The sequence below is a fragment of the Mauremys mutica genome, chromosome 16 (genome assembly GCF_020497125.1).
Source record: "Mauremys mutica isolate MM-2020 ecotype Southern chromosome 16, ASM2049712v1, whole genome shotgun sequence".
Taxonomy (NCBI): Eukaryota; Metazoa; Chordata; order Testudines; family Geoemydidae; genus Mauremys; species Mauremys mutica.
Window position 1 is genome coordinate 22,890,227 of NC_059087.1, and position 10,612 is coordinate 22,900,838.

A 10,612-nucleotide genomic window follows, 5' to 3' on the forward strand; every position below is an offset into this window, starting at 1 on the left:
ACTCTGTACTGTTCACTTTTTCTTTTTTTAAACATCACCTTCATAAATGTTTCTTCCCTTCTTTCCAGTGCGAGCGAGACAGAGGAATGGGAGGAGAATCAAGCCACACGGCTAAACCAGAAGCCCTGGCAACTGTAGTTGCGAAGACCAAAAGTTGACTGAGTTCAAAAAAGAATTAGCTAAATTCCTGGAGGAGAGGTCCATCAATGGCTATTAGCTCAGATGGTCAGGGATGCACCCCTTTAGGCTTAGGGTTTAGGCTTGGTGCTACTCATGGTGTCTGGATTAGGTGGCTCTGTGAACACACATTAGTAGATAATTTAGGGTGGTTTATCAATGGAAACAGGCACGTTGGGACTTCAGATGCTTATAGGATTTGGCAGCAGCTGAGCATGGGGTCAGAGGATCTTTTTACTTAGGTGCTTAAAGTAGAAGTCAGAAGCCTAAGTCCCTTTGTGGATCTAGCCCTAAATGTATCTTTGGGCACCTAAATACCTTTAATAAAGAGGGTCCCATTATCAATCCCCTATTTTTCATCCCGAGCATTAAATTTGTGTATAATGCCTGGGAAATTAACCTGTAAATCACTTCCAAATTAAAAGTTATAAATGTTTCAGATAAATAAAATTATTTATTGTTTCCAATTAGCATTATCAAGATTAATTAATCGATCCAATTCTATTAAAATTTAATCTTTTGAAAGGGGTGGCTTGAAAATAGAATTTGGCCCAGTGGTCACTAAACTTTAAAAATGAAAGTCCATTTATATGTTATGTAACAGTAATAAGTAATATTGATGCTTTCATTACAGTAATATTAATATCAAAATGCAGCTTCTTAACATGAAATATAGAAATTGTCTACCCATGGAGTTTTACACAGATCCTAGAGGACTCACTCGCTGTGTTACATGTCGGTGTTGTGTGATATACTTGTTGCGGATGGTGCGTGCATATGAAACAAATGTGAACAAATGTGTAGCCAGCAATTACTGTTTTCTTCTGCTTCCACAACTTTTAAATGTTGAAGTTGGTACAATAACAAACCATATTGTTTGCATCTAAATGGGGCTATTCCCCAATAGAAGATTAGCAATGAAAAAATAAAGTGTATGAGAAAGATCAAACAGCTGCATTGCAGCAAATTTATTGTTCCCACATTTACAGAGGTTGGATACAATTGGTTATTGCTAATAGGTCTAGAGAGCATTTCTTATGGCCTTTTGCAGTTTCTCGAGCCAATTAGCATGAGATCCCAGGATCTTTTGTTATAAAGGTAATAGAGTTTAGAACATTTAAAAGTCTCTATAAAGGTTTCAGTACATCATTCTACCTGAATATAAACAAGGTTTTCCTTCCTACTCTGGCTATGTTAGAAACTCACTCTAGCCACTTTCTGAGGATGGTAAAGTTGAAAGACTTTAAAAGGTTATTTTTGTGTAGTGGTGCTATAGCCTGAGAGGTTAGGGGAAGGTGTGATTATTGTTATTTGGAGACCCTTCCTGTATTGATTTGAAATATAGTGTGTACTAGTAATTTTGGAAGGTCTTTTTTAGACAGTGGGTGCAGTTTAGTGGTAGTTTTAGAACTGAAGCAATGTATTTTCTTTTAAAGTGCATGACTCTGAAGACGGAATTGTAAGAAAGTGTCTGAAGATTTGCATTAGAATGTTTATTAATATGTGAAGGTGTTAGTCTGGGTAACTAAGCTTTTTTTTCTGTTTTAATTGGTGGTTTCCGTAAATAGGCTGTGATGGGGGGGATTGGAACGAGGAGATATTCAGCGCAATTTTCTTTGTTCTCATCTCACTATTTGTATGAAGGCAGGAGTGGGAGTTAACTCGATGGGCATGTCTACACTTACCTCCGGAGTGATCGATCCAGCGGGGTCGATTTATCTTGTCTAGTGAAGATGCAGTAAATTGACCGCCAAGTGCTCTCCTGTGGACTCCAGTACTCCACTGGAGTGAGAAGTGTAGGCAGAGTCGATGGGGAAGCAGTAGCAGTCGACCTGCCGTAGTGAAGACACTTCGCTAAGTAGTTCTAAGTTCGTCGACTTCAGCTATGCTATTTTCATAGCTGAAGTTGCGTAACTTAGACTGACTTAGCTCGCCCTGCCCCCCCTAGTGTAGACCAGGCCTAAGTTTCCTGGTTTGAGAAGTGGGAGTGGAGGAGATGGGAGTTAATGATATATTTTGTGAGAGAGGGAATGGAAATCATTTGTATTTTTGTTTTAAAAGGGAGGCCATGGCTTCCCATTATTTTAATTTTTCCTGGCAAGGAGAATTTAATCCTGATTGTCATAGGTGCTGAAAATAGAAGTGGTTGAGGTGGTTTCCATTATATACAGGGTTTACAGTTTTGTTCAATGTCCTTCAGAACCCCTACTATAAAAATTGCTCCAGCACCCTTGCTGGTTATTGATGTTTGCTGGGTGGAAAGAGTAATATGGGGAAAATGTACTAAATTATCACTTCCAGTTGAGCCAGGTGTTTTGCTATTGCTAATAAAGTTTACAATTTATTTTTTTGGTTAATCGGTTGAGAATCTGAACCGAGATATACGTGTGTGTTTTAAGCAGTTAATGAAGCAACTTTAAAGTATTTTTCATTTAAGACTGATATTCTCCCAGACTTCCTTGGAGTCTAAATTAAAATTTCTCCCAATAACAAATTGGCTGTAACCTGAATGAGAAAAATATTTTCAAATGAAAGAGTGAAAAATTGTATCAGATAGATCAAACTGTAAATGATACAGAATTACATTAACTTAATAATTGACATTGGGGTCTTTTTCTAATACGGTAGTCCAAGCTTTTTTCCTCGGCATTTTATAGAGGCAATACAATTAGCTAATTAGCATAAAATAGCCCAGAATGCTTCAGTATCTCTTCTTGTGTTTAAACTGGTAATAAAATTAGGGAAAGTCAAAGTCTGTGTAAATATCTTATTGCTTAATTATAATAGAGCTGGGTTTACATTGACCTGATGGAGGAAAGTTTTCAGGGCATTTTGAGGTCTAGTGAAAACTCCCTTTAAACTGAAAGAATGATCAGATTTTAGTGGCTTGTAAAATTGGAAGGTTTTCTTTACCTTTGCGCAGTGGCAGTATCATAACCAATGAAGTTAACCTGAGGTGTGATTATTGCTAGTTGAAAACTTTTCCCAATACCTTGCTGTGTTGATTTGAAATATAGTTAACACTAGCAATTTTTGACAGTCTTCTGTGAGACTGATATGGTTGTTGTAAAATCAGACTTTAATTGTGGGTGTTTGTTATTGATGAGCATATTCAGAACTTTTGAAGTGTATGAGTTGAGAGAATCTAGGTGCTAATGATACTACTGTTCATTGTTTTAACTGACAGGCTTTCTTCTCTTATTTTTTTTCCTACCATTTCTATTGGAGTAAATCATTGCCTGTTACTAGTGAGTGGTGCTGAATAACTGCATGTAGGGAATGTTCTATTTAATCAATAAATATTTCTTGATAATTCAGCTTTTGGCCCCTTTTGCTGGTATGCCAGGCTCCTAAAGAGCCCTGTACTGAGAAGACTTAAGGTATGGCTTCCCAGTGCTTTGTGGCGGGGGCAGTGAAGATAAGCACAGTCTAAATTCTTAACCTTCTTAGACTAGGCAATATCCGGACTAAGCAGTTTTTTCTCATCCCACTGAATATTGCAGGTTGTGTACAGTCTTTCATATGCAGACTCTCCCTGTTAGCCTGGGGACCAGTCTCTTCAGCTCTGGTGTTCTCATTGCCTTTAGCGTAGATGGGAGAAGAGACAGGACAACCCATGTGGCCTCTGTTCCCTATTTTATATCCTCGTAGCATGTGCTTGGAGAACACAAGTCCAGGTATGTCTAGTGGGCATTGCTGAGGCACCAGGCAAGGTTGAGCAATTCCCCAGGACTGGCCTTATGCAAGTGAGTCCTTTCATTGTAACTCCCTTGCCGGACAATGGTTGTTCAACACCCACCCGGGCGTTGGTTACCTCCCTTGTCCTGGTCTCTGGGGATCTAATATCTGGGCGATTCCCCAACTCACAACATATTTTAGTCTCCTTGACCTCATAACTTCATATGTACTAATGATATATATATTTAGATACAACAATGGCGTTCTGCAGATTGTAGCCTTTCCCATGATACCTTATGTGGCATGCTTTATATGAAATACCACAATTATACATTAAAGATGAATATGGGGTTTACAGGGCGCCCCCCCCCGAGGTTTAGAGTGTCAAACCAGGGTTGAGCAAAAGTGCTGTGTGGGAGAAGAAACAGTGGCAGTATGTAATGCTCTGTACCCTGGGGGGGGGACACCCTACACCCCCATGTTCATCTTTATAAAATGTTATGATATCCAATGCAAAGTTTGTCATGTTGGGTGTCTTTGGAAGGCTCATGATGCACTAAGCATGGTTGTGACAGTGATGTTATAGTAATTCTTATAGTAATGTTATAGTAAGCGTATAGGTTATAATTTCATGTACATAGTTATGAGGCTGAAAATGTATCCTCATGACTTAAAGCAAGCCCATGCAAAAACTTGCCAAGAACAGAGAGGCAGTTCACACCTCGTCAGGGCATTGATGGGACAAGCCCAGCCCAGACTCACAGGAACAATGGACACGGGTTTAGGCAGCAATAAAATAATCGGTTAAGCTGTTGAGGGAATCATCCCCTTCCTTTAGGCAGTTTGGGACTGCAATGAGGTGATGCTCACCTGACTCTGAAGGTGAGAGGGCAAAGCCAGGAGGGAAGAAAGGACACAATAAAAGGGAGAGACATTTTATGATGTGCTTTCTCCCACCTACATCTACAGATACCACTGTCACCAAGTGACTGAACCACTGGTCAAAGGGGAGAGCCTGGCTGAAGAGCTAGCCTGTGGTGAGAAGTATCTAAGTTTGTAAGAACACTGAAAGTGTTAAAATCATCTTAGAATGCACTTTTGCTTTTATTTAGTTTGACCAAATCTGACTTGTTATGCTTTGACTTATAATCACTTAAATCTACCTTTATAGTTAATAAATCTGTTTGTTTATTCTACCTGAAGCAGTGCATTTGGTTTGCAGTGTGTCAGAGACTCTGCTTGGGAAAACAAGCATGGTACATATCAATTTCTTTGTTAAATTGACAAACTTATATAAGTTTGCAGCTTCCAGTGGGCATAACTGGACACTGCAAGATGGAGGTTCCTAGTGTTGTTTCTGGGACCGGAGATATTGGCTAGTGTCATTTGCTTGCAAGTAGCTAAGAGCAGCTTACATGCCAGAGGCTGTGCGTGAACAGCCCAGGAGTGGGGGTTCTAATAGCAGAGCAGGGTAGGGTTGGCTCACAGAGTCAAGGATTGGCCTGGCCTAGCAGAACACTGGTCCAGACAACACCGGGGGGAATGTCACACAGTGTTATAGTCTGTGAGGTTCAATTGACTCATAACTTTTCTGAAAGCCCTGCCTTGATAGCTTGAAATATAGCTGTTGTTGCAATTTTTGGTAGTCTCTGTGGCAGCTGACTTTTTGCCTGAGTGAAAAACAGATAAGGTGAAGAAGGTTTTCTGGAAGTCTAGGTTCTTTCTTTCTTTCTTTCCTTTCCTCTGGGCTTTCTGAATTTCTTACTGGGTTTCTGTGGGGGTATTTCTGATATATTGGAGCAGGAATAAACATTGGTCTTGTCTTAAAGCTGTGGTGGTTTAGTCTGTGTTCCTGAGGAGCTTGTTTTCCTTTTCTGGTGCTCTTTCTAATGAAATAATGAAAGTTGTATGAAATAGGTCAAATTGTAAATGATCCAGTATGATGTTAATACAATAATTTACATTGGGGTATTTTTCCAATAGTCTCAACTTTTTTCCTTGCCTTCGTATTTTATAGGGTCAATACAATTAGCTAATTAGCATAAAATACCCCAGAATGTTTCAGTATCTCTTCTTGTCTTTAAATTGGTAATAAAATTATGGAAAGTCAAAATCTGTGTAGATATCTTATTGCTTAATTATAACAGAGGTACATTTACATTGACCTGATGGAGGAAAGTTTTCAGGGCATTTTGAGTTCTAGTGTAAACTCCCTTTAATCTGAAGAGTGATCAGATTTTAGTGGCATGAAAGATTGGTGTACTTTCTTTAACTTTGCGCAGTGGCAGTATCATAGCCAATGAAGTTAATCTGAGGTGTGATTATTGTTAGTTGAAAACTTTTCCCAATACCCTGCTGTGTTGATTTGAAATATAGTTAACACTAGCAATTTTTGACAGTCTCCTGTGAGACTGATATGGTGGTTGTAAAATCAGATTTTAATTGTGGGTGTTTGTTATTGATGAACATCTTCATAGCTTTTGAAGTATATGTGAGTTTTGAGTGGATCTAGCTGTGGCTGATGCTACTGTTTGTTGTTTTAATTGACAGGTGTTATTTCTCTTTTTTTTTTCTACCCTTCCTATTGGGGGAAATCATTGCCTGTTACTAGTAAGTACTGCTGAATAACTGTGTGTAGGGAATGTTCTGTTTATTTAATCAGTAAATGTTTCTTGATAATTCAGTTTTTGGCCCCTCTCATAAGGAGCCCTGTAGTAAGTGGGGTTATGGAATAGCTTCCCAGTGCAGTACCCACAGGGTATTGTGGCAGGGGCAGTGAACTCTGGGTATGAATGTCTCCAGGCTGGGTGACCCTGAGTATTAATAGTATCAGAGAGGTAGCCGTGTTAATTATTAATTATTATTATTATTAATAGATACTCACTGCGGAGTGGAGGCTATTACTCCGAGTCCTCAGATCTTCTGCCAGGGAGATTAGTGTTTCATAGCAGTGGAGCAGAGCTACAACTCCATAGTAATGTCCCTGAGCACTCGGTTGGTGCATGGGGCTCTCCACTCTTCAGGCCTCTCTGCACATACTCCAGGAGGTGGGAGTAGCCTTACCGTCCACCTCTCGGGTTTTCCTTGAGCAGGTCCTGCGAGAGGTGCTCCCCGACCACCCCTGACCCCAAGCCCTCTGGATCTTTTCATCTAGCCCCTGTCCTGGGAGCCTCCCTGGTTCCCTCCCCTCCATAATCCAAGCCAGCTTCGCGCCCTGCAGTTTGCTTCCAAACTGCACCAAGGGAACAACTTTACGTGCTTGTGCTCCACACGTTTCACTTCCTCACCCTCGTGTCCTGCTCCAATACCAAGTGATGGGAGTTTCTACTACCTATAGAGGCTGAGGAACCTCAGTGTGCCAGCCTCTATTTCACCCTGGTCCCACGCTCCGTCAGGGATATCAGTTGGTGGCTCCTTCATGGAGCCGGGAGCACGGGCCTGTACCTAACATGATTCACCCCCATCCCCAACCACTGTCCCTTTTGTGGCATGAGGGAGAAGCTGGCGCATATCTATCTAGAATGTGCCAGGTTGCAGCTCCTATTCTGGCTCCTCTGGAACCTCCTGTTGAGGTTATGGCTGCACTTTTCCCCACACCTTTTCATATTTGCACACTGTTTCCATGTTGCCACAAAGTCGCGAGACCTCCTCATCAACCTCCTCCTGGCACTGGCCAAAGTGGCCATCTACAACACAGGGAGGACGATGCTGGATGAGGGGGTGATCTGTGACTGTGGGGCCTATTTCCGTTCCTCCCTTGTTTCACACATCCGGGCAGAGTTCCTCTGGGTGGCATCCACTGGCTCCCTAGACAGCTTTGAGGAACAGTGGACTCTGTCAAGGGTTCTGTGCTCAGTGTTCCCCTCTGGATCCCTACTTCAGAATCTATGACCTTGAACTTGAGATACAGCCATCATTATCAATCTTTGGTAGTCTCTCTGGAGGCTGGCTTTCTTGCCTGATTAAAAAAACTGATGAGGTGAAGATTCTTGTGTAGGTTTCTACTTAGATTTGTCTCCTTTTCTCTTGGCTCTCTAAATTTCTCACTGGGGTTCTCCGTAGTGTTTCTGGTTTGTTGCGGGAGGAATAAATGCTGGCCCTTGTCTCAAATCTGTAGTGGTTTAGTCTGAGGAGCTCTGCTGCCTTCCTTTTCTGGTGCTCTGTGTGATTTGGAGGGGCATTTTCACGAGAGCTGGGGAGTGCAGACTCTGTGAATTCTTAAAGCGAGTCCTGTGCTCACTCACTTGAAAGAGCATAACTGGCCCCTGAAGGTGAAAGGGCAGCCATATAATATTCCCTTCTTTCAGGTGACAGAGAGACAGAGGAATGGGAGGTGAATCAGGCCACATGGTTAAAGCAGAGGCCCCGTCTGCCTGAGTTGTGAAGACCAAAAGTATAACTGAGTTACAAAAATAATTAGTAAATTTCCTGGAGGAAAAGTCCATCAATGGCTATTAGCCAAGATGGTCAAGGATGCACCCCATGCTGTGGGTGTCATTAAACCTTTGACTGCCAGAAGCTGGGACTGGACGGGATGGATCACAATAAATTGCCCTGTTCTGTTCATTCCTTCTGAAGCATTTAGCACCAGCCTGTCATAAGACAGGATCCTAAGCTAGAGGACCATTTGTCTGACCCAGTATGGCCATTCTTATGAGCTATTCCTTTTAACTGGAAGCAAGTAGACGGTGGTATGTCACTGGGAATAGCCAGGAGTGGCCAGATGTGACAGGTGTAACCTGGGACTGACTGTTGTGTCCCCTTAACTCTGGGTTGTCTCTCACAATGCCTTATTGGTGACAAGCAGGAACCCCCAGTGCTTTACCCAGGGCCGGCTCCAGAGCCCAGCGGGGCAAGCTCCTGCCTGGGGCGGCCCTTTCCCGGGGGGGCGGCAGGCTGGGCCGGCGGACCTGCCGCAGTCATGCCTGCGGGAGGTCCACCGGAGCCCCGGGAGCAGCGGACCCTCCGCAGTCATGCCCGCGGGAGGTCTGCTGCTCCCGCGGCTCCGGGGCGCCTCCCGGGCATGACTGCTTGGGGCGGCCAAAAACCTAGAGCCGCCCCTGGCTTTACCACTGAGTATGACTGCATGTGGATCCCCATACCCATCTAGATTGCTTGAATGCTCCCAGAGCCACTCATGAATCATACAGAGAAAGGAATTAGACTAATCCCCCTGACTCCCAGCTTTGTATCTCAGGAATATACCATCCTGCACTGCTCAAGACCTTTCTTGAGCAATCCAAGTTTAATTGCTTCTCCACTTTGTCAATGGAAAGTAGATATACACCAGCCTTTGTAACCTGAGCAGATTTACTTAGCACTTCAGTCAAAACTCACCAGTAAGTGTTATAGAGGGCGAACAATTCATGAGTCCACCCTGCATAAGCTTTATACAGGCTAAAATTGATTTGGGGTTTGGACCCCATTGGGATTTGGGCATCTGAGTGTTAAAGACAGGAACACTTCTCAAGCTGCTTTCAATTAAGCCTACAGCTGTTGGGGGACATGGTTCAGACCTGGGTCTGGGTTTGCAGCAGGCTAGTGGGTCTGTCTCAAACCAGGCAGGGCACTGAAGTCCCAAGCTGCCAGGGCAGGAAAGCAGGGGCAGAAGTAGTCTTGCCACATTAGGCAGCAGTTCCCAAGGAGGTTTCTGTGATCCAATCAGTCACAGGTGCCTACCTGTTTCAGCACTGCGCTGTGCCCCAGAAGTGGCCAGCAGCGGGTTTGGCTTCTTGGCAGGGGGGCCCTGCCCCAATTACTGGCGCTACACTCCCATTGGCTGGGAACTGATGGGGGCGGTGCTTGTGGGTGAGGACCACACTCGGCCACTTGCGCACCTCCGCCTACAAGCCGGACCTGCTGCTGGCTGCTTCCAGGGCACAGCATGCTCTGTGGTGCCAGGACAGGCAGGAAGCCTGCCTCTGCACCCTGGCTGTGCTGCTGACTGGGAGCCGCCAGATGTAAATCTGTGCCCCAACCCCATGCTCCAGCCCTGAGCCCCTCCAACCCAGAACCCCTTTCTGCACCCCAAACTGTTCACGCAAGAGCTTGGATCCCCTCCTGCACCCCAACACCCTGCCCCAGCCCTAAGCCCCCCCCAAACCCAGAACCCCTTCCTGAGCCCCAAATCCCTCATCTTCAGCCATGCCCCTAAGCCTGTGCCCCAGGCAAGAGCCCTGACCCCCTCCTGCATCCCAGCCCCCTGTCCCAGACCAGAGCCCCCTCCTACACCCTGAACCCCTCATTCCTAGCCCCACCTTGCAGCCCTCACCCGAGCCAGTACCACACCCCAAACCCCTCATCCTCAGCTCCTTTGGCTCATGAGCATCAACAATTTTCTTCAAAATTGAAAACCACTGGTTTAGTCCATGTTCCTGAGGTGCTTGTTTTTCCTTTTCTTGTGTGAAAATAAAAGTTGTGTGAAAGAGATCAAGCTGTGAACGATCCAGTATGACGTTAATTTGATAATTTACATTTTTTCCCCTCACCACGGCATTTTATAGGGTCAATACAATTGGCTAATTAGCATAAAATATCCCAGAATGCTTCAGTATCTCTTCTTGTCTTGAATTTGGGAATAAAATTAGTGACAGTCAAAGTCTGTGTAAATTTCTTATTGCTTAATTATAATAGAGATAGGTTTACATTAACCTGCTGGAGGAAAGTTTCCGGGGCATATTGAGGGCTGGTGAAAACTCCCTTTAACCTTAAGGAGTGATCAGATTTTAGTGGTTTGTAAAATCAGAAAGTTTTCTTT

The 10,612-nt window shown here is 43.8% G+C and overlaps 2 non-coding genes across 2 annotated transcripts; both read left to right on the plus strand.

Moving 5' to 3' along the window:
• Window positions 1–3,088: 3,088 nt before the first annotated feature.
• Window positions 3,089–3,229, plus strand: LOC123351305. The gene has a single exon (XR_006573994.1). It is a non-coding gene; the product is annotated as a U4 spliceosomal RNA (small nuclear RNA).
• A 2,896-nt stretch (window positions 3,230–6,125) lies between these two features.
• LOC123351306 lies at window positions 6,126–6,266 on the plus strand. The gene has a single exon (XR_006573995.1). It is a non-coding gene; the product is annotated as a U4 spliceosomal RNA (small nuclear RNA).
• The last annotated feature ends 4,346 nt before the right edge of the window (window positions 6,267–10,612 follow it).